General features: G+C 42.9%; 1 protein-coding gene across 1 annotated transcript in view; it reads left to right on the top strand.

The window, feature by feature from the left end:
• LOC124271750 overlaps positions 1-19042 on the top strand; it is a 387369-nt gene that overhangs the window by 4059 nt on the left and 364268 nt on the right. Inside the window, exon 3 of the mRNA XM_046706916.1 lies at positions 1227-1379. The gene's annotated coding sequence lies outside the window, so the exon portion shown is untranslated. The remainder of the gene's footprint in view (positions 1-1226; positions 1380-19042) is intronic.

Genomic DNA, 19042 nt, shown 5'->3' with positions numbered 1-19042 from the left:
CTGCACTTCACTGCCCTTTTAACTGATAACAGGGTTCAATTCAAACTGTACATTTCCTATGAGCTAAATCATTTGAAGGCAGAGGACATGGACAGAGAGAGACACATACTACTTCTGAGTGGTCATGTGAACATTATTCTTCTAGCTCCAACATTATTTTAATGCTTTAATGTTGATAAGATATTAATTGATACCAAACATGGTTATATATAGTACCCTCTATAAAAGATACTGGTGTGGTTGAGTCTTACAGAGATCAGAAGATCATATCAATACCTGGCGTCATAATACCCAAAGGCATTGAAAAAGGGTATTCGTTGTTACCTTGGTTGGTGCTTGGTCTTGAGGAAGATAAGATGGATTGTTTGTGTTGGAGTCAGTACTTCTGAGTCAGATATTCATGTGGCATAGTATCATGGTCAGCTCTAAAACTGACATCATTTCATACTAGTGTACATACAGCCATGACAGAGAGAGAGAGAGAGAGAGAGAGAGGCACACACACACATACAGGCACACAGACATGAACACAGAGAGTGAGACACAGACATGGTCACAGAGAGAGAAAGAGAGAGACACACACGCACAGACACAGACATGGACACACAGAGGCACTGGCACAGAGAGAGACAAAAACACAGGCACCAGCACAGACGCAGACATGGACAAAGAGATACACAGTGGCACAGACACACAGACATGGATACAGAGAGAAGAGAGATACACACAGACACAGACAGACACACACAGAAAAGAGACACACACACACTGGCACAGGCACTGATGCACAAACATGGACAGAGAGAGAGACACACATGCAGGCACAGACAGACACACAACAGGCACAGGCACAAAGACATGGACTAACAGAGACACAGACACAAGGCAGTGACACACAGACATGGATACACAGAGAGAGACACTCATACAAAGGCACAGACACACAGGCACAGACACTGGCATGGACACAGAGAGAGAGACACACACACAGGTACATAGAGAGAGATACACCACAGACATGGACAGATAGAGACATGTACACAGAGACACAGACATGAACAGAGAGAGACAGACACACACAGAGAATTATAGAAAGGCAATAATCTTTACCTCACCAATGGAGCTGCTTGTATTCATGCAAGGTATTCAACAAAAACAAATTGAGGCAACTAGTTTGAATTCAAATGCATTTGTTAGTTTTTTGCATACGTACATCTATATTTCAGTCAATACAAAATCTGAAGAACATCCCTGTGGCTCTAAACATTTTAGAGAAGTATGGCCGTCACCTGCTGAAACCAAAGACCCTTAGGAACGAACTGTGGAGATACGTCAAATTCTCTAACCCTATATTCAAAGACCGTGTTGATGCTCTCAAGGTGAGTATTTCAGAGGGTCTGCTAGATCAGTTTGTGTTCATTCAAGTTTTGAAGTAAGATGTCAGACAAAACTGAAGTAATCCCTTCTTTGCCACAGTTAATGCATTGGACAGGTTAAAAGTGAATGGGAGTATTCCACAACATTCTGTAAACTAAGATGTCACTGCACTGTAACAGTGTATGAAGCATTCCACAACATTCTGTAAACTAAGATGTCACTGCACTGTAACAGTGTATGAAGCTCCCCAGAAGCACAGGGAAGCAACTTCAAAAAGATAACTAACCTAATAAAGATTTATTATCACAGTTTTAGCAGGCTAAAACATACCTAAATATTCATTTCCTTTTAGCGAATGCTATACTAAACAGTATAAATATTCTTACAATATTAATATAATTCCTGTGAATACAAACATGTTATTACATCATTGCCATCAATTTGGTTGGTTATCTTTACAATAGTTCACCTTGTGAAGGGGAAACCTCACTTCTTTCCTGTGTTTTGGTGTCCATTCCCAAATGTTTTTTGGAAATCATTTTGAAGAGGCAGCAGTCAGTGTTTGAGATGGGTTGCATGTAGGAGCACAAAGATCTTTACTGCAAATCCAGGAAGACTCTGAGGGGTGCTGACGAATCAAGCATGTCAGACCAGAGAGACACTGAAGTTTTCTTCTTACAAGATTTGCATCGTATGGAGGCTGTGGTAGGCCTTCAACTGTCTCACCAAGAAGATAATCACTAGCCTTCCCAGCCTTCAACTAAACACTACACCATGACAGCTGGAATGGGAGGACCTATGAATCATATATCAAAGGGCTGTTTAGTGAGGATATATGTGTTTCTTCAAATACAGAGTCCATCAGTGGGTCCACAACACTTTATTCATTATTCAATTTGACAGCTACATGGTAATATTGCAATAGCTAGGTGGCATTTGGGAGCCGAACTGCCTAGCCGCTGTCTGAGGGTCAAGTTTCAACTAACACAAAGCATTCTTTGTTTATCCCAAAGGGTCAAATCCTGATCAGATTGTCACGTGTTGATATTTAAGTCAGATGTGTGGTCAGCCTGCAGTATCCCGCACCTATCATCCACAATGTTATGCTTCAGTGACCAACCGGCCTTCGTCTAACATTGATTATGGGCAGCTAATCTGCAAATGACTGTGTTAGTGGCCAAGATAATAAATGTCAGGCTGCGTTGATTTCATTTCTATTGACAGCAAGGTCATTATTTAGAGAGATGTTCAATTTACATAACTCAGGGAATATATAAATAACCCTGATAAACCCTGTTCCAAAATGCCAACATTACATTGCTGTCCAAGGCCAATGAGACTATCACTGAAGCTTCTACACTATCTTTACAGTTACTGCACACTTACCAATGAAATTGATTAGAAGTGAAAAATAAGTGCAGAGAAACATTTACCATATTAGACATGAGAACCCCATGGAAGGCCAAGAAACATCCTGCCACAGCTACCATTGCCAGCAGGGAGTTAAGATTATATCAGTGGGTGTTCATACAATCAACAATGGCATCAAGAATTTGAGAAGTGACAAGAGAGTACCACTCCCTTAGCTGAAATGAGGAACATACCAAACTCAGAATTGACCACTCGGGAACCGTCCTGTTGTGTATGAAGATTTCCAGTTGTGCAGATTTTACAGGAGTGTGCCAAGTCATTCCATCTCAAAAGGAATATGATGCAGGGATTCTGGTAGTGACAACCATTACCTTCTGTAAATATTCCTCGAAGGAGTATTTATTTGTTGTTAATTTGGAGTCACCTGATAAATCGTGGTTAGCCGGGGCCTACTTGCCAAACTGCATCCTTTTGCTTGTCAAAAGTTGCGGCTGAAAACCACATTAATTCGGGACCGCCCACTCCCTAGAGTTTTTGTGCTGTTTAAGCCAAAGGGTTATCACAAAGGGCAACCATACACAAGTTCATAGTAAGCATATCGGGAGTTAGTGCTTTCTCAAGGCCTCCTTGTGTTATGCGACCTCACGGTTGTAGAGTTCACACAGGGTAATCTGCGGCCCACCATCCAACCATGGGATAATGCATATCATGAGATAGGATAAGTTTATAATTTGGAAATTTTAACCATAAATTGTATATTTATATACTTATCCTATCTCACGCGATGGATTCCCGTCCGACCTGCCCGACATCACAGATTACTGGAAGCTCCAAGATGAGAATGACAGTAATGGGATATCACATGATCATCGGAGCAATCTGCATGCATATAGAGATGGTCGACAGGTCCTGCTATCGGGTTGGGGGCAGAGTTCAGGTGGTACAGAGGCCGGAAGATTTGATTCAACTTAGCCTACAGCACGTTTCCACATATGGGTCGTAGAAGAGAGGTGCATACCGTTAGATAGGATAAGTATATAAATATACAATTTATGGTTAAATTTCCAATATGTATAACAATGTTGACGAACGTATGACATCACTATCGGGAAGTGACTTTCTCAAAATGATGTGTCCACGGACACGAGTACGCAGGATATTTGGCAGGAAACTTTCGTTGTTTCAAGCAACGTATATGCATAAATGTGACATGTAAGTAGTCTGACACATTCTGACAATCTCCTGGTTGTTATTTTTGTTTTGTTTTCATCGTGACCAAGGGAAATAGTCAGAAATGAGGAGAAGTACCATCACCGTTGTGTGTGTGTTTGCGTCAGTCATGGCGTCACGCTTACGGAAACTATAATATAGTGTGTTGAATCTTGGAAATAATTGGAATACACCTATTTATATTCAACTGTCTCTTGCTACGATTTCTTTTCCCATGCATGTTCTAAAACTTATGAGCAAGTATATGCAACGACTAGGGGAACGGATCTCTCACAGTATCAGAAAACGATACTCAGTGTAAATTCTGAGATGGGCTTTGTTTTCATTTCAAACAAGTGGTCCTTTCCCCTGCACGGCATCTGATATATTTAGCTAGATTTCACTGAGACACTTGGTATTGGTGACAAAGACCATTTGTCATTTTATTTTGAACTGTATGAGGAATTCAAGGATTTGTGTAAGGAAGATGGTTTTGAATTATGGTTGTGATGTAATGGGCAAAACATAACTGACATAAGTGTGATGTGATTTTATGAACACTCTGGCTGAAAGTTCACTTCGATGTTTGTGTTTCCAAAACATTTTCAGCAATTCTCGATTCATCAACGATGTTTCAGAACGAGATTCCATCAAACAACATATACCAGTGATCACAATGATATAGTTTAAAAAAAAGAAAAGAAGATTTCTGATAAATGTAATTTTCAGTAGATATACCCTACAATGAGCGGGTGATATCATTGAAAAACTAATTTTAACAGAATTCAAAACTGTGCATTTATCTTCGTGATGTATTTGGATATGGTTTTGACATCAAAGTGAATGTTGAAGAGGAGGGACATATACTGTACAATTTATGTAGGAATTAAGTACCAAATGTAGAAAGCCGTCTTATTCATCAACAGATGTAGTGCATATATATACATTTTAGTTTTGGTGACAGAAGATACTGTTGGAAAGGGGACTGACTCTGGTTGAATGTTATACAATTTGGTAACGTGGTAACAATTTTTGCACAATGTCTACAGGTTTTTTTTATGCCCCGCAACGCGTTTTTCGGGGATATTAAAATGGACTCCGTCCGTGCACTTTTGTCTTTTCCGGAGCAGAACTCTAAAACCGTTCACCACTATTTCTTCACCAAACTTGGCACATAGATAGATCTGGTGGTGTACTGGTGCCTTTTGGTAGTTTTGGAATTCTGAATAAAATATTTTTGGCGTTTCCATGGCAACAAGTTTGACTTAGACTGAAATTGGTTGTAGTGCTCTTTTCCGCGGAGCAGAACTCTAAAACCGTTCACTATTTCTTCACCAAACTTGGCACATAGATTGGTCTGGCGGTGTCTTCTTGTTTCAAACTGTAATGTCATCACAGTGTGGAACTGACCACATAGCCAGCTGACACCAGGCAACAGTTGGATTAAAACAGTAGCCTGCACATCAACACACAAGTTTTGAAGAACCACACCTCTACCCGCACCATGTGAAATGGATCTGATAAGGTCTAACGACGTCATTCGTTTATCAGTCGGGTGCCAATGACATCATTTCCAAGGGACATAAGCCATGGTGTGTTTATTTTGACATAGAACTCTCAGTTAACGTGGAAAATTTGAATCAATATTATGCAAAAAAATATAGATACAAGCAGCGATGTCGGGCTCCATGGTCCTTTTTGGCTCTTCCCCCAAAGGACTCAATTAGCCATTTTAACCTTCATCAATTTGCATTTTTTTCCTCTTTGCTAGCTTTGTAATCAAATGATTATCCTTTCAAATAGTCAGATTTCTGGTTTGGGAAGTACAGGAAATCTGTGAATAGAAGAGAGAAAACCACAAGTCACAGAGTCTATTGTACAATTCCAAATAGCAAATCCAGTGACTGAGATCATATGATATGATGTCAAAGCAAATAGTGATACCACAGCGATGAAGAAAAATTAAACTTGGCAGATATGTTCTACAGACCTTCCTACATAACATACTAAAAGTCCCCTAAAATCCCAATTGAGCTAAATCCATAGTGCACATGCAAACATGGCTACCTTATGCAACCTTTTGCTAACCTAGAAGACGAATTGTGCTTGATAAAATAGTCACAACTTCTGTATTTCTGTACAAAGACCTATAGGTATAATGATAAGGCTTAGATATGTCTAAAAGACCTTGAAGTGTATTGTTAAATGTCTTTTTCAGCACAAACCACCAAATATGACTTAATAAAATCATATTTTGACTGAAACTGAAGATTTCGAATTTTTTGGCATTTTTATAAGTCAATTGCAATAATTTGATTTATTACACCCAAAATTCAAGCAAGTGAAATTATATAATTTCATAAAAGCACATTGCCATGCTTTAAAAAGAGTTATCACCCTTGGATACTCACAAGTTCAAGAAAATATCATAACTCAACCTGACAGTACCTAAAAATAACTGATATTCTGCAGAATACCAAGACTATCAAACACTATTTACAGATTATGTAACAGGGCATCTTCAAACACGTATGATTAAAGATCTAAAATAATAATTTTCTGTTCCTGGTCAGTCTGGAGGAAGTTAAAGGCTGTGGCTCATCTTCAACTTCACTCTCATCAGCATCGCTGGAAGACAATTCATGAGATGTTTCATCAGATGGTAGTGCATGATCTTCTCCATGTGTTTGAATTGCTGCAACTACCATGACAATATCCACATAGATGCGAACATTTCAATCCTGCCTTTCTGCACCCACACATATGCACACACCCTGTTTTACAATTGCATTTGATCATGTTGATCAATGTCTCTTGCAGATAAACCCTCAGACAATATTCTCTCACCGCTGCTGATGTAGGTGGCAAGGCAGATAGCTGCATATGTGTGTGAATGGGACACTTGGCAACGGCTCTTGTGAAACAATTATATCTGTAATCATTCAGGGATTTAACAGACTTAGGTGCTCCATACAATGCCAGTAAGAACTGCTCTCCTGCAAACGCAACCATATCATTTGTGGATACAGTGAAGCCCCGTTAGTCCGGACTCCGATAATCCGGATGTCTCACCTCCCGGACCATGTCAGCTTGTTACCAATCTATGCCTATATAATTTGCCTCGATAATCCGGAAATTCAGTAGTCCGGACTATTCGCAATCTGGACGAATTTGCTGAGAAACGCAACCGTCTGGATTAACGAGGCTTCACTGTAATTGATTATGGAACGCTTTGACAAGTGGATGCAAGTCCTGTCGTTTTGTGAACAACATGACAGCTTTTTTCTTTCCCTGTCTGTACAAGGCTGATGTAGTGTCACAACCAGTCATGGCATGGAGAAAGAGCAATCCAGAAATGAAGCTCTCTGGCAATGCTTGCTGTAACAATGAAATGTTATATAGACAATCAGCAGTCTTTCCGCTCCCAGTTTTAAGGAAGTACAATCTTTCTGAAGCACACAAATGGATGAGGAGCACCAGAAGATCAACATCACTCCCAACAACAATGGCTTTGCGCCCATTATCAGCACAATCAATGCCTGTTTGTACAATGAGAAGGTCAGCATCTGCACTGGCTTGTTTCACTGGGATATTGAGCTCATGAAATTGTTGTGTCAGAGCCCTTATCAAATGTGACTTGTTTTTATCCCCCTCAACGCGTTTTGAGGGGGGTATTAAAATGGACTCCGTCCGTGCGTCCGTCCCTCTGTCCGTCCGTTCGTCCGTCCGTGCACATTTGTCTTTTCCGGAGCAGAACTCTAAAACCGTTCACCAAACTTGGCACATACATGGATGTGGTGGTGTACTGGTGCCTTTTGGTAGTTTTGGAATTCTGAATAAAATATTTTTGGCATTTCCATGGCAACAAGTTCGACTTAGACTGAAATTGGTGGTAGTGCTCTTTTCCGGAGTAGAACTCTAAAATCGTTCAATACGTCTTCACCAAACTTGGCACATAGATAGATCTGGTGGTGTACTGGTGCCTTTTGGTAGTTTTGGAATTCTGAATAAAATATTTTTGGCGTTTCAATGGCAACAAGTTCGACTTCGACTGAAATTGGTGGTAGTGCTCTTTTCCGGAGCAGAACTCTAAAACCGTTCAATATTTCTTCACCAAACTTGGCACATAGATAGATCTGGTGGTGTACTGGTGCCTTTTGGTAGTTTTGGAATTCTGAATAAAATATTTTTGGCGTTTCCATGGCAACAAGTTTGACTTAGCCTGAAATTGGTGGTAGTGCTCTTTTCCGGAGCAGAACTCTAAAACCGTTCAATGTTTCTTCACCAAACTTGGCACATAGATTGGTCTGGTGGTGTACTGGTGCCTTTTGGTAGTTTTGAAATTCTGAATAAAATATTTTTGGCATTTCCATGGCAACAAATTTGACTTAGCCTGAAATTGGTGATAGTGCTGCTTTCTGGAGCAGAACTTTAAAAACCTTTCAATACTCTCCTTCCACTTTTCTATATACACACCTAAATATTTGACATAATCATAACTCGTAGACATAATCATGAAGAGTATTTTGCCATTGCGGGGGATATTGATGACTTTGTCTTCTTGTTATCATTGGACAGGAATGTATCCTGTTTGATCGTCAATGGTGTTTCAGAATTGAAGACAATATCAGTGCTCAGATAGCTGGATGCTCTCCGACTCTGTTCAACACCTTTTGTGGACACAGACTCGCCATACCCATTAAACACAATGATGCAACTGTTTCCAAAGTGTCTATTGACATATGTCAGATAAGCATCATAACATCATTGTATGTTCTGCTTTGGCGCCACATCACTTTTCTCAGGAAGTATCCACCATCAACTATGTACATAGCATCTGGAGGAACTTCCTGTTGAAGACTTTGTTTGCCTGACAAAGAATCAATGACAGAGTACATGACAGATTTTTCTGTTTTTCTCATTGAGTACTCATCGAATAGTGATAGAGGACGTGGAGAAAGTTCATATTTCAAACAGGATAAAAAGTCATCATCTGTTTTCATGAGGCACAGGATGGGATGAAAAAGCTGCATGGTATTGACAGGTATAACCTCATTCTGTATTTTGATTGAGTTGTTCATGACAGATAGGGGCAGTGCTCTGTTTTTTCTTGGAATATGCATATCTCCAAAGCTTTTGCCAACTATATTCTTCATAGCAAAATCTCCAATTGCAAGTGCAGAATCGCAAGTACTGTCTTCTTTCCCTACAATTCCAAGGAGACCAGTTCCTGTCCTTGTTCAAATGGAGAATGAGTTGATAGTCATTCAATCAGCTTGTTAACGTCACTGGTGTCCCTCTCAATTCTAGACATCCTTAGTTCTATGTGCTGATCAACATTACAAAATCTGGTCCCACAGAATTTCTCGAAGTACTGAATCATTTCAGTTCAACCAGGCATTGCCAAGATCCATTGCGCCAACACACTGTCTGTCAGTCCTTGTCCACGAGTGAGACCACCTGATGTGGTGTTGTAATATGATGTTGTTATATGATAAAAGTTGACAAAAAAAGAACTGGGCAAATAATGTAAAAAACTTTCTATATTCTATTGGTTTTGGAATTACATGGAATACATAATATGTCAAATCACCTACATTATTCATACAATCCTTAACGACAACACTAAAGATATGTTTATTCAAACATGCTGTGAAAGGATATCCTTATCAAATAAATGCATGTATTATTCTTTGTTTAAAAATGCCATAGTCCTTGAGTCATATCTATCCTGTGTTAATGTTAAAACGTTTAGAATAGCACTGGCACGATTCAGATGTTCTTCTCATGATATGTTGATTGAAAGAGGCAGATATATGAATGTAAAAAGAGAAAATAGATTATGTACACTTTGTAATTTAAACCAAATAGAAGAAGAATTACATTTCCTCCTAATATGTTCATTTTATTACTTGTTGCGAACCAAATATATTAAAAGATATTACTATGTCCATCCAAATGTGATAAAATTCTCCTCACTGTTAAGTAGTAAAAATCCAGTTCTTCTACAAAATATTTCAATGTTCATTTACTATGCTGTGATTATCCGATCTAAATTCCTCTCAAATGTAACATAACTTTATGTACTATAGGCCTGTGGCCTTTTCAGTTCAAATAAAGATTATTATTATTATAACCAGGCATTGCCAAGATCCATTGCGCCAACACACTGTCTGTCAGTCCTCATTCTTCATTGCCCGCATGAGAACCTGTTCAGTTGTCATGTCTGTCCAGATGCCAGCCCACATCTTGTCACTTCGCCTGACAGTAAAACCACCAAACCTGGTAGAAGCTTCAAATTCATCCTTGGGCATAATATCTCCCAGTTGTGACATCTGTTGAACATACAAATGGTCATTTTTGGCATGAGCAATATGTCCTTGCAGCATGAAAATATGGTATCATCTTGCAGTCATCAAGATGAAGATCCCAGTCTTCGATCCTTTCAGCTCGAATGAACTGGTGTATCAAAGAAACTTGTTCAAAATATTGACACCACAACTTGGCAGTTCTGCTTTGAGACGATTCAAATTCCATAATGGGAGTCAGTTTTTCGACAAGGTTTGTGACATTGGCAATTGCTGGAAGTTCATCAGGGATCACATGGTTGGTTTGAACATCCTTATACAAAGTCTTCAGACAAGCTTTACTTGTTTCATCCAGGCTGACCTTCTGCAAGGCAATAACAGCTATTGCTAACTGTGTCAGAGTATGAGCCCTCAATGCTCTTGCTTAAGCGTGACCTGTCAACATTTTTTCAGTAGAGTCAGAGGCATAGATGAGTGACCATAGCTCTTTCAATCCACTGCCATCCATTATATAACCGACCGAACCCATGAAAGACATAAGGAGATGGAAAGCACCAAGTCTGACAACAACTGAAGCTAGAGTACTTCTGTTCTGGTGGGAAGCTACAATATCAACAGCTTTCTCATATAGAAGTTGGTCAAATGTCACAAAACATGCTTTCTGTCCATGTTTCCTGCATTTGTCAGCAGAATATGCCAGCACAGAATATATTGCGTCCGGATTCGATGCCTGCAAGTTGACAAATGGCAATGGGATCACTTTGGATGCTTCATAATTGCCAACACTTCTGGCACACTCCATGCATCCGCTCCAGCAGGGAGTGTCCTCCAATTTCAACCATACAGAACAATTTTTATGGATAACAACTACTTCTTTATTTCGTGAGTGCTATGTTTCGATACAGATTCTTGTACCGTTGTCAAGCAAGTTTCAACCATACTCCACTCATCCAAAGCGTTTCCAAAAGAATATGCACAGAGCTAGAAGAGGTCAGCTTTCTGATATTGGAAATGTCATCAACAGTCAAACCAAGCAAACCTGTCTTGCTCTGAAATGAACAAGTCAAAATATCAATTGATTTGGACCTGACATTGTCTGCTGAAACAGCTTTGTTAAGCTTGATAACATCAGATATACAGACAGAACTACCTGGTGTGACGCACAGGTTTCCACACATACTATGAAATGTGCCATATCCATCAAGTGTGCGAACATTAAAATCTGCATTGTCAAAGACAAATTGCATGAATGCATTTTCACCAATCCCATGATCTGCAACCATTGCAGAATGTTCATAGGAAATAGCCTCATTATATGATGAACACACTCCCAAGGCTGACATAACATCCGGAAGGTGCTTAGATCCAATATGTCGGTGAATATACACGGCTAAACCAAGTTATATCATAGAAAGAAATGATCTTTCTCTTGTTGCTGAGGGTATTTGGTGACAAATAACAGATGCCTTCCTTTGCTTTGTAGCAACATCACCTTTCTTATCTTTGTTTGTAATCCTTTTGACCAAAACACTGAGAGTATTAGGTACATTCATTATGTGATTATGAAAAGCATCATCATCAGGAGCGTAATGGTCAGTATCACAAAGCATTGTCCAGATGTCGTCCCGTATGATATCCGCAGCTGTTTTCACTATGCGCAACCGTTCTTTTTCAGGGTTCCTCAACTTCTGAGAATACCATGCATCGCTAAGGATCTTGTGGCCAGTATTTCTAATGCAAAATAACGGTTTCCTTCCACGAATGCTAGAAATTATAACACCATCACCAAAGTGAGCTAGCAATTTTGATCTCAGGTTTTTTTCACTGCATTCAATCTCACCATCAACATGAAATTCTCTCAGTTTGCTCACAAGATCTTCTGTTGAATACTGACATTCATCATTTTGTTCCAGAAATTCAAACAAATCATCACAGGCTCTGCTAAGTTTTCATCTGTAGGTCTACCCTTCCCTCGGATAGAACGTGGTCTGTTGAAGAATTTCTTACAGCATGTATGGTGATACCTGGCTTCGGCAGCCACTAAATCTATGGCGCTTGATATCCATTCAATAACAGCTCGACCCCACACATCACCACAATATTCAGCCATGTCAAGATTGGAATCTTTGGAACTAAACGTTCGAACTGCAAAAATATCGCTCTTGTATTTAAGTTTTTAGTCTCTGAAGCTATATCACAATTTTCTCGACAGAACAAGCAATTCATTTTGAAATTGAAAGTTGACAGTGATGATCTTAAGGAAACCGTTATTCGAGTGAGGGATTCACAGCTGCTAAAATAGAAGATTCACGAGTGTAATCTTTGTGGCAGTTTACATGAACTGAAACTGAAGATATTCCAGATAATTTTTCAGCAATTCCATCTTTGCGCCTTATACTACTTTGCAGTAAGGTAGTTAGAGTGACGGTGACAATATCACCAGGAGGTAAACTTTTGCTGCATATGATACCACACTCTGTTGGATCCATCGTGAAGGAACAAGCAGAAATGATGTGAGAAGCACATGCAGTCGATTTCTCACAAACCATCAAATCAAATTGGTCCATCAAACTAGAAACTGTATAAAACTGTTACTGTATTAATGGTAATACCAGAGGCCTTCTCAAATCACTTGGAAGAGAAAGGTTTGTGACAAGATATGTAGTCCTTACCAACCAAGTAAGCTACAAAGAATGGAAACTGTTCAACTTATTTGTTAACTGTTCGTGTTAAACTATTCGCTGACAAAAAGGCAAACACTTGATCAATGCTATGCATCTTAGGACCCCTTAAGTGGAAGATGATAGTTGATGAGCAATTATGGAAGAAAAGAGCAAGTGATAGTTTACCGCCTCAGGGATTTGTTTCAGACATTCGTGGGTTTTTGTGAAATAATTGTTGGTTATGTATCAGTGCTTTTATAATTGTTGCGATTTTCAATGGAAATGAAATTATAAGTATAAGTATAGTTATCATATCAAAACTTTCAGATAATGTTCAGTTTGCCATGAAAGTATTAAATTTTTAAACTTATCCTATCTCACGGTATGCACCTCTCCTCTTCTTCTACGACCATGTGTGGAAACGTGCTGTAGGCTAAGTTGAATCAAATCTTGCTGGCCTCTGACCCGCCCTGACCTCTGCCCCCACTCCGACATCAGCACCTGTCAATCATCTCTGTAAGCGTGTAGCTCGCTCAGATGATCATGTGACTACTTGTGCCTGTCATTCTCTTTCTTGTCGCTACGTCGTGTGGACGTGTGCTTGTCTATAGAAAGTTTGTTTGCTTTTTCCAACAATGGGAAAGTCTAATCGCAGTGGTTCTTAGAAGCGTAAGCATTGCGATAATTGTAAAAGTAACTTCTCGGCGGCGGATCCACATGCCTTGTGTGTTGACTGCTTGGGTTGGTGTGAGTGGTCACATCGTTGTACCTTTTGTGCAGACCTCAACAATGATGATTTCTCTGAATACCGCCGGGTGGCTTGCAGACGCATGTCAGATAGGGATCGTCGTAAACCATCTGAGGGCCTATTAAGGCAGATCGCTGTAAGAAAACAACAGTCCATCGTTCGAGGTCCCCGTCTCCTAAAGAAGATTTCCTAGGAGAGGCGTCGGATTCATACCTCAGTGAAAACTTACGACAACTTTTCCGACCGCATGCCTCCAACCCCATCACTTTGGAAGACTCTTCTCCACCTAGGGTTGTTGTATTATCTACATCTTCTCCTCAATCCCGTCCGTCTTCGGTGATACCTTTCCCTCAGTGCGCTTTGGGTCCTGAGGTGGGGATTTCTGGTGCGGGGCTTGGTGTGATTCCTAGCATTACATCTCAAGCGCTTCCTTGCAGTGCGGTGCTTTCCACTTCGGTGGTTGTTACTACATCTGTTTCCCATTCGGTGCTTGCGTCGAATGTGTCACTTGCTTTGGGTACAGGGGATAGTTTTGATGCGGCACTTTCTCATCCTCCGGTGGGATTGACAAGTGTGTCGATGATGGTTCCCAGATTACCTTTGTCCGCTTCTATCCCGTATCCTGTACCGTTTGGTTATGGGCCACCACATTATTCTAGTGCGCCGCTTACCTCTCAAGCGCCGCTTACTTCAGGCCAGGTACCTGTGGGTAGAGCGCCGCTTGTTGCCGATCACATGATGTCATTCAGAGCGCCGCTTGTTGCCCATCACATGATGTCATTCAGAGCACCGCTTGTGTCCAATTCGGCGCTCTTGTTTGCCCCCGGTACGGCGCTTTCTACTGGTGCTCACGGATCGGCACTTCCTCCCGGTGTTCCCGGTTCGGCGCTTCTTCCCGGTGCTCCCAGTTCAGCGCTTACTCATGGGGGTTTTGAGTCGGCGCTTAACCCCGGTGTTCTCAGTTCGGCGCTAATTCATGCAGACTTGGGTTCGTCACTTCCTCATGGTGCTCCTGGTGCGGTGCATACTCACAGTATTCCCGGTTCGGCTCTTGCTCCCAGGGCTCCTGGTTTGGCGCTTACTCATACTACTCCTGGTTCAGCGCTTCCTCACGGTGTTCGTGCTGCGGCGCTTACGCATACTGGTCCTAGTTCGGCGCTTTCTCAGAGTTCACTGGCTTCAAGGACTCATGGGGCGGGTGATTCGTTGCTTCCTCAGGGTTCGGCGCTTACCTCTCATGTGTCTAGTTCGGCACTAGGTCCACTCAGTTCAACCTTTGCTGTCAGTGGCCGGGACCTTTCGGCTTCATCGTTGCCGCATGGGAGTGTGTCTCAGTCAGCTGGAGGTCCGTCTTCTCTTAGTGAGGTGCCTCGTCATCTCTCGGTGCCGGCTTCTGTTTCATCGGTTCCTCCTATATCAGGATCGGTGGCCAGACCAATTTTGCCGGTTTCCTGGAATCCGGGGTCTGAGGTTTCGAGTTCTCAACCTCTGGACTTTGATGCTATTGTGCTAGCGGTAGTGTCAGCGTTACGACAGCAGGTGCCAGCATCTTCCTCTGCTCATCCGTCATCAGGCCCTTCGACTACTCCAGCTCCTCCTTTAGAGGAGGTTCATCGTTCGAAGACACGGTCTCCTTCGTCGGATGGTACGGCGCTATCCGATGGTAGCATAGATGCTGTTGACACGCCTCAACTACTTGTCTGGATTGCCGATAGCCTTCGTTTACAGCGTAGTAGCTCATCGGCAGATTTATTATCCAGTTTTGACATGAAGCCAGGTGACTTTGGCTCTATCACGTTCCCGCCTCGACCGTGTATTACTCAATTGGCAGCATCTCTGGATGAGGCTTTCGGTAACCCGAGGAAGGTTAAGGATGGGTTCGCGGCTCCTCGCTTCAATTTAGCATCTGCTCATGTTCATGGCTTCTCTACGCTAATCATCTCCCCTCCGGTGGATGATGATATTACTTTGCTAGGGACTAAACAGAAAGCCTACTCGCAGTTCCTGGTTGAGGATCGTGAGCTTTTGCATTTGGATGGTGTCATAAGGAAGATTATGGCTCCACTCAACATGGTGTTGACGACTACCGAAGCGGTGGCTATGTCGGTTGCATGCTACGTCCCATCAACAAGCGTAGATTCGAGCGGCTATGGTGTTATTGCAAGAGCAATTCCAGACCATTCTAGATCAGTTAGCTCACTTCTTTTATGACATCACTGCTGTGCGTCACAGGGGGCCTTTGAACTTATCCTCTTGGGAGGATCGGTTCCGTACTGATCTTTTTCAGCAGCCGTGGTCTGGCAGGTCTTTGTTTAACGGGGCTGTTAGAGATGTCGCCAACAGAGTGGGTCAAGATGCTCATTTACAAGTGTCAGTGGAATTGTTGAAGTTCCAGCGTTTGCAGGTGGAGGAATCGTTCGCGCCAGCGACGGCCAGCCCGTTATGTCCCTGCGAATCCTGACCTTTGTGCGGGTCCTGCTGCTTCCTATCGTGGAAAAGGATGCTTTGGCAGAGGACGACTCAACCGTCAACGTCGGGCATCCATGGCTTCACGATCAGCTTATGTTTCTGACCAGCCCACTTTGCAAAGACCTGACAAACAGTGACTTGAGGACATTAGCAGGCTCCTTGGTTCTTCCACCTCCAGTCGTGCCCATTCTGACTTCCCCAGTAGGCGGCCGGCTTGGGACCTATGCTCCCAACTGGACCATCTTGAGACCCCTACGTCCTCTCCATGTTGTCGGGTTTTTAGTTGCCACTCATCGGGGATCCTCCTCTCACTTTACTTCCGGAGCGCAGAACGTATCCCGCTCGACAGACGGCGGTTCTGCGATCCACAATAGACACCTTACTCGAGAAACTTGCGATCGAATCCCTGGGTCCGGGGTTCTATTCTCCAATCTTTCTGGTCCCCAAGAAGGATTCGGACAAACTGAGGTTAATCTTCAACATGAAGATTTTCAACGAGAGGTTTCTGCAGCCTCCGCCCCATTTTCGCATGGTATCGGTGGCACTCCTCAAGACCATTATCGAACCGGGAGATTTCATGGTCAGTTTGGATCTCCAGGATGCGTACTTGCACATCCCGATCTTCCCGGCTCATCGCAAGTTCCTTCAGTTTGTCTTCGAGGGCACCCACTATCAGTGGCGTGTCCTCCCGTTTGGAATTTCTTCGGCCCCTTGGCTATTCACACGGGTAACGAAGCCTATCACCAGCTTCCTTCACCGCAAGGGGATAGTGTTTGAAGCTTACATCGACGACTGCATTCAGGCGCAGACCGATCATGCCCTTCTGCTTCGTCACATGCAGTTTGCGATACAGCTTCTTCGCCAATTAGGCTGGTTAATCAATCTGCAGAAATCGGAACTAGCCCCTACGCGCCGTCTCCAATTCATTGGAGCAGTGTTCGACACAGAAGCCAACAACTTTTTGTCCCGAGGAATCGTTTCGGCAAGATTCAGGGATTGGTTTCTCTGGCATTGGCGCAACCCAGGACGCTTCGTCAGTGGCAGGAGCTCCTGGGCCTCTTGACGTCGGCTCAGGCGTTGACCCTCAGGGGTCAAGTACAACTTCGTCCCTTGCAGTTCTTTCTAGCGCCGGCCAGAAACTGGTTCGTAAACCTTCAAGACCTAGCCGAACCAGATCCCGTGCCTCTTCCCGTTCGGCCCAATCTACTGGTACATCCGCACTCCGACCAGCTACATTGGTCTCCGATGACGCTCCATCTGCACGTTTGGCGCATCTACATCGGTCATTAACGGCTAAGGGCTATTCTAAGCGTGTGGCTACTGTCATTACTACAGCACATCGTACTTCTACGAGGTCACTCTATGATGACAAATGGAAGAATTTCGAAGCATATTGCAGGAAGAAGGGCATCTCATCACCCACTACGGCGTCCCCGCAGATGGTGGCAGAGTACCTTCAGCATCTCCAAACCTCCAGAAAACTCAAAGGTTCTACACTATCTACCTATCTGGCGGCTCTTAACACGGTTATTGCAGCAGCCTCAGGTGTGAAGGTGTCCACTGTCCCTGAACTCCAGTCTCTCCTCTGGTCTTACAAACTAGCTGACCAATCTCGGAAGTTCCGGCCTCCAGCTTGGGATCTTTCCGTTGTACTTGCTCATCTCACGTCAGCTGATTATGAACCTTTGGAGGAGAAAGATTTCGAGCATGTCTCCTTTAAGACCTTCTTTCTCTTGGCCTTGGCTATGGCTGCTCGTATTCCTGAGTTGCATGCTATTGATGTTTCTCGGCTACGGTTTGAAAGGTCTAGACATGCGAAAGTTTTCCTTGGTTTGCGGTGGGATTTTCTCGCCAAGAATCAGTTACCAGGACAGCCGGATCGCAAATTCACGATTCTGCCGTTGTCCACTATCTTGGGCCCAGATGACACTGAGGATCTGTCCTTATGCCCGGTGCGTGCATTAAGGATTTACCTAGCTGCCTCGCAGGATCGCCGCAGATTGCGTAAGAGATTATTCATTCCATTGTCTACTGCCTCCACCTCGGAAGTCTCCTGTACTACCTTGGCGTTTTGGATGCGAACTACGATCCTGCGTGCTTATGCCTTTGCTGACCTGCCTCTACCATCGACGGCGAAGCCTCATGAGACTCAAGCTCTTGCCTCCACCATGGCTCTTCACAGAAATTGTTCCCTGCAGTCCATCATGGAGGGCTGTTTTTGGCGATCAGATACGGTGTTTGCTTCACACTACCTGAGGGACCTCTCAGTTACAGACGTGGAAGGTCTACATCAATTCGGCCCCCTGGTCCTGGCGAAGCAATTGTCATCGGCCCGCGTTCGCCGATGAAGCAATCCTTCTTTGGTCGGTTTTGCTCTGTACATAATAAAAGATATCGATGTTATCCATGTCTTAGTACTTTTTTTCCATTTGGGTTTAGATTATTCTCACCTATGGGAATAGGGTGTGTCTGCACTGTCATAAGTTATGACTTGATAGACTTTGAGGCCAGTTTTGTGCTACATGCAGAGATGATCGACACACCACTTACTGACCTCTACTCTCAGCAATTACGTCAGTGAAGTGTTGATTTCCGATTACCTACATGGTTTTCGAAGCGTTCTGCTCCTGAGTCCTTTCTCACCTTTGGTAAGTTAGGGAGATTGGTACTGAGCGTTAAACTAGTTGAGCATCCGAACTATTCCCTCTTTCACCGCTTTCCAGCGTGTGTCTGTGGGGGGAAGTTTCGAAGCAGGGACTGGCCAGATTAAGGTCCTCGACTTTAATTCACTGGAGTCACCTGATAAATCGCGGAGCGGCGGGGCTTCCTTGCCAAACTGCGTCCTTTTTCGTGTCAAAAGTTGCGGCCGAAAACCACATTAATTCGGGATCGCCCAC

Source organism: Haliotis rubra, unplaced genomic scaffold, assembly GCF_003918875.1.
Source record: "Haliotis rubra isolate DU_JTF1 unplaced genomic scaffold, ASM391887v1 Scf163, whole genome shotgun sequence".
Lineage (NCBI taxonomy): Eukaryota > Metazoa > Mollusca > Gastropoda > Lepetellida > Haliotidae > Haliotis > Haliotis rubra.
Note: the sequence above shows the minus strand (reverse complement) of the source record. Positions and strands in the feature narration are given on the sequence as shown.